The following is a 6000-nucleotide window of genomic DNA, read 5'->3' as shown; positions in this document are numbered from 1 at the left end:
TCCTGACAGGTTTCTTCTTCTTTTTCTTCTTCTTCTTCTTCTTCTTCCTTCACGCATTAGACATTATTGTCTGTAGCAATCTATATATATTGTTCATGCCACCGTTTTTTGGGTCTGCCTATATTTCTTTTCCCTACCGGGTTATAATTCTTAAAATGAAATGATAGTCTCTCTATGTTCATCCTTTGTACATGGGTTATCCACTTGGTTTTATACTCTTTAGTTTTATCGTTCAGATTATATATATCTAATTCCTTTCTTACATCTTCACTTCTTTTATGGTCTATTTTCTTATAGCAAGCAACTGTTCTTAGAAATCTCATTGCATTTGCTTCTAGTTTACTTTTATTTTTCTCTGTCATGATCCAAGTTTCGCTCCCATACAATAATTTTGGCACTGACATTACTTTATAAAACTTTAATATTGTGTCTTTTCTTACTTTATTTTTCAAATAGTGCCATTAAGATAGTTAAATACTTCCAGTTTTTTTATTTGATCAGACTCTTTTTGATACGATATATTCATCCTAAGTATTTAAATTCTGTAACTTGTTCCATAATATTATCTTCAATTATAATTTTTGATAGGATGCTCTCTTTTCCTTTGAATGCCATCACTTTAGTTTTACTTAGGGACACTGTCATGTTATATTCTTTTGCTATTTTATTTAATGCATATATTGATTTCTGGAGATTATCTTCCGAATTACTGTAGATATAATAATCTGATCATCTGCAAACGTTAACGTTAATGCATATTCTCTTTTTTTTTTTTTAAATTATAGAAGTAGAAGGGTATAATATTCATGCATTGTCTAGCAGTTTCATCAATGTATATGTTAAAATGTAGCGGAGACATACTGCATCCTTGTCTTACACCTATATTAGTTTCCTTTGTGTTTTTAAATCTTTGACTCTTGATATCTGAATTTGATGATGATGATGATGATGATGATTATTATTATTATTATTATTATTATTATTATTATTATTAAACAGGGCGTTTGGTCACATTAAACCTCACCAAAATACCATTTCGCTATTATCAAATCCATCGACGCTATATGACCAATCATTTGATACAGCATCGTTAAATAATGATTAAAATAATAAAAAGACTTTTCTTCCATGGATTAATTTTTATTTTGAAATATAAATACAAGTCCCAATTCAAGAATGTGGAAAAGTAAATCATAATGACGTACAGAATGTACAAAGATTTTAATCTTGTAATATGAAATTCGAACGTAATCTCCTTTCGACCACCGGCACGGAGATGAATTCGAAAGGCCGCTGCTCAGGAACAAAGTTCCATACACGTGCCGTGTGGTGGCGCTACACTTCCTACGTAGTTTTGCACTTGTTTTTGTAGACGCGCGGCAATGCGCAGTTGTCAGATCGAATCTTACACACGGGAGTTAGTCGATCGCCGCCAGTACTCGCTGGTGGTTGGTGACGGGAAGGTCGTGCTTGTGCGCGCGAAAACTGTGACAACATTGTACAAATCCCCCTGCAAATTTGTAACGATTACAACGAAGTAATTTGCAGAATAAATATCACAGAAGGCATCGGGAGAAGAGATATCGTCGCTGACAGCTTTAAAGCCGACGCGTGGGAGAGGAGGTTTTACCTAACCTCCTGAACTGTCATCTGTCAAACGGTGAGTAAACTAATTGTGTGATTAGAGGTTTAATCAGTGTGACAGCTTGCACTTGCCATGTGCTATGCAGTAACGTGTTGGCAGAATGTGCAGTGGGTTTACATCGCCAGTTTTTATACTGCATTCTGATGTGGCGTACTGTATCTCTCTCATTCATTAAAATACCACGTGTTGCTCTATAACGAAGATGTTTCTACACGCAAAGCGATGTATCGTTCGTAGTTAGAAGCCATGACTTTTTTGTGTTTATTTTTTGTTGAAGTGTTTCATAACATCAAACGTCTGACATGAATTATTACATAAAACATTCAGACGTAATGACTATACATTTTTGTACGTGTCATGCTTTAGCGTAAAGGTCAATGACATGTCATGAATCGTAAATATAATTTTAAAACTTACATAAACAAAATATTATGCCATTTTTATGACTGATAAATTGAATTACTGTAGACATGCTCCACATGTTACACTTTCATAGTGACTTAACAAATTTTATTCAGTGATTTGTCTTCGAATTATAATAAAGTGAACAATAATACGATCAGTTATATAGATTTTTCCTCTGTCAGAGTAGCCGTTTCAGAAATACTACCTTTTGTGAATGCTTTTTTATACATTGGAGATATTGATGCTGGCCACTCTACCTATAAATGGACATATGACGTAGGGAAAAAAAAGAAGAAGAAAGAATTGCAAGCAGCAACTTCAAGTTCATAACTGCTGCAGCAGAAAGGACCTTCAGCATAACATTATATACCGGCTGACCGCTAACATGTATAGTGGAATGCACATAAACCAAACTTTATCGTAGATTTCTTCAAGGAAGAGGCTTCCACGTGTAGGACCTATAAATAAAGCTCTTGAAAACGATACCGGTTTAGTCTACGTCTGCTGCTAAACGGCAGCAAAACTTTAATGCATTAGCCCTGTCTGTATGTTTTTTTTAAGAGACACGATAAGGCTGTTATAAAAAGCGAACGAAATTCTGAATCGAATGCTTGTACAAACTCGACTATGGGTGACTTGAATTGGCTCAAGGTTTGTCTGAGTTTCAATCAGAGAACGTGGTTTACAACTGGATTTCGAAGCTATTAACAAGATGTGCCAAGATTTATTACTTTTTTTTATTTGTTCTCGTACCAAATCAGTAGATAGCCTAATATAAATAAAAAATAAAATATAGAAAGAAAACGAGCAAATCGTTGAATTTTAAAGATTTGAGCCCTTCTGTTTATTACCCTGATTTTTTTAAACAGCACGTCATTTACAGCATTATTTATTTATTTCATTTCTTATGGCTTACTTGATATAATGTACGACTTTAAATCAGAGAACACCGATTAGATTATTAGCAAATAAGTGGAAAGATTTATCTCTTATTCCGTAGAAATTGATGTGTGTATGTGTTATTTTACTCCTCCCTTCAGAAGGTGTCTTAATAGTTATGTAGGTAGCGATATCTAGAACTAAAATACTGTGCAGTCTAATGTGCCAAGATGGGGGTGCAGTTTCAGCAAGTAAACGTTTTTTAAATTCATTATTTAATGTATCTGTATCAATTGTATAGTCCTATAACGTCGTGAAATTAGTGGTAAGGTATTTTGACGAAATGAGACATAATTAATCAAGAGATTATTTGACACTCGCCTTACAGTTGATGAAAACTTCGGATAAAACCCAAACAGGCAATCAATCCAAGGACAGCCTGGAATCAGGAGTACAGTTTGTTACCACACAACTACACCGCACAGTGTGCAAAAACGCAGATCTAGCTGGACGAAATTAATAACTTCTCTGCTTCTCTGCATTCTAACGGATTGTCATGAAACTTTGTACAGGTCTTATAGGTGGCAAATATTTTTTATGTACGAACTCTGATTATGTTTGCATAAGAGAAACTACCCCTTTATAGGGTGTGCATTTGCACAAAATTAACAACTTCTCTTCTACATAACAGATTTTTATGAAACTTTGTACAGGAGTTACAGAGATCATGCATTTTTTGTGTACAAACTTTGATTACGTCTGTATGCTACCTGTTATTCCTGTACAAAGCTTCATAAAATATATTAATTATATAGGGGAGAAGTAATTAATTTTGTCTAAATGCACTACTGTAAAGGGGCATTTCATCTTGTAGAAACATAATCAGTCTTTGTACACAAAAGAATATATGCACCCTGTACCTTTTATATAATATTTCATAAAAATGTGATAGATAGGAAAGAAATTAATAATTTTGTTTAAATGCATCCCTTATAAAAGGTAGTTTCTCTTATGGAACCGTAAACATAATTTCTACACAAAAAGTGTATGCTACCTGGAACTTCCGTACAATGTTTCATAAAAATGTGGTAGATTGGAGTGGAGTTATTAATTTTGTCTAAATGTACCCGGTATAAAGAAGTAGTTTTTCATGTACAAACTTAATTCGAATTTTTACATAAAAATATATATGCCACCTGTAAGGCCTGTACAAAGTTTCATAACAATCCGTTAGAATGCAGAGAAGATAGAACGCAGAGAAGTTATTCATTTTGTCCAGCTAATAAATTTGCGTTCTGGTCGACAGTGGTTTGAGATTAGATAAAATGTGTCCGATGTATATTTTTAACCTGATGTCCGATGTCACGTGAATAATTTTGCAGACCTAAAAGACTCACACAGTGATTAACAACTTTCTCATTCCATAATTCTTTTCTGCTGTTAACATGGAACAGTTGCCACCGCGTTACCGTGTGCCCCACCGCTATAAGAAAAAAACTGATAAATGCGCAAGAACGCGCAAACTTTAAAACTAGGATTTAACATTCTAAATGATGCTGTATTAAATGGTAAAATAAATTGTAACCGGAAATGATCGGCTATATTAAAACTCACATTGAACTTGGAGAACTTAATTTTTTATCCGATTATAATATTAAATCCTACTGTAAAAAGAAAAAAATAGGCCTACTTTACAAACTTGAAAATGAAGTTACATTAGTAAGAACATATGTATCTGAACATACATACATAAGTGTTCTGCCCATGGACAGGTCTTTCACTGCAAACCCAGCATTCGCCAATCTTTCCCATTTTCTTTCTTCCTCTTAGTCTCCGCATGTGATCCAATATTTTGATGTCGTCTATCATCTGATTTCTTCTGCCCCGAAGTCTTCTTCCGTTCACCATTCCTTCCAGTGTATCCTTCAGTAGGCTGTTTCTTCTCAGCCAGTGACCCAACCAATTCCTTTTTTGTCTTTGGCTTCAGTTTCAGAATCATTCTTTTTCACCTACTCTTTTCAACACAACTTCATTTCTTATTCTGTGTGTCCACTTCACACGCTTCATTCTTCTCCATATCCACATTTCAAAAGCTTCTATTCTTTTCTCTTCATTTCGTCGCAGTGTCCATGTTTCTGCCCCATGGAATGCCATGCTCCACACAAAGCACCTCACTAGTATCTTCCTCAGTTTTTTTTCCAGAGTTCCGCAGAAGATGCTCCTTGCCCTAAAATACCTGAAAATATGCATGCAACTATACAGTAAAAACTGCGCTAAAATGGAAAAATGTGCAGTAAAAATTCACTTTCAAGGTTTGTTTGATTTAATAATATGCAAGTGAAAATAATTTAACGTAAACATTATTTTTATTACACCTTTTTTCTATAAATATATTAATTATTCATTTTACACACATATTTTAATTTAACTTTCTAACTTCCAACTTTTTTTTTTTTTAAACTTTCTTTGCCATTCACGTAATTATTATGGCAATAAACAACCAACGATTTCTCCAGGCTCTCTACTGTGAAACTTCTTCTCTTATCTGTCAAAATTAGTTTAAATGCCGAGAATAATCTCTTGACATCACATGATGTGACAGGTGACTTTATTGTCGCAGGTGTTTAAATGCATTTAGTTTTGTTTCTACTCGTATGAAATCAGAGCGCACTAGCAGCATTGTCGTCGCAGCAGTTTCATGACTTCAACAACACGTGACTTTAACGTCGCAGGTGTCTAAATACATTCATTTTTGGTTGTACGAAACCAGAGTAAAAGTTTGAATAACATCTATGCGACGCGTACTGTATTTTCGTCCTGGCTTCTGAAACATTACACTTACTCGGCTAGCGTCATGTTAAAGTGCGGAACGACCCAACTTACACACTAGGGAGAAGCATCCATTGTCATTGCAGCAAAGTCACGTCCTGAACTAATTTGGTTTTATGTCTCACATTGTTATATTTCTTGGAAATTACCTTTATTTTTATGAGAGACAAATTTTAAATTATATAATAAATCGAGAAAAACAAGAAAATATGTTAATATGTATTTAAACATGCAAAATAAAA

General features: G+C 34.1%; 1 protein-coding gene across 3 annotated transcripts in view; it reads left to right on the top strand.

Moving 5' to 3' along the window:
- Positions 1-1425: 1425 nt before the first annotated feature.
- LOC138712148 (dual 3',5'-cyclic-AMP and -GMP phosphodiesterase 11-like) overlaps positions 1426-6000 on the top strand; it is a 1303168-nt gene continuing 1298593 nt past the window's right edge. For 2 of the 3 annotated variants that reach the window (XM_069843621.1, XM_069843623.1), the window contains exon 1: positions 1427-1660. The gene's annotated coding sequence lies outside the window, so the exon portion shown is untranslated. Of the gene's footprint in view, positions 1661-6000 lie in introns of all 3 variants that reach the window. The other variant, XR_011335642.1, reaches the window with a different exon arrangement.

The sequence above is a fragment of the Periplaneta americana genome, chromosome 13, assembly GCF_040183065.1.
Source record: "Periplaneta americana isolate PAMFEO1 chromosome 13, P.americana_PAMFEO1_priV1, whole genome shotgun sequence".
In the NCBI taxonomy this organism is placed as follows: Eukaryota; Metazoa; Arthropoda; class Insecta; order Blattodea; family Blattidae; genus Periplaneta; species Periplaneta americana.
The sequence above is the reverse complement of the archived record's forward strand: the minus strand, read 5'-3'. Positions and strand labels throughout refer to the sequence as shown.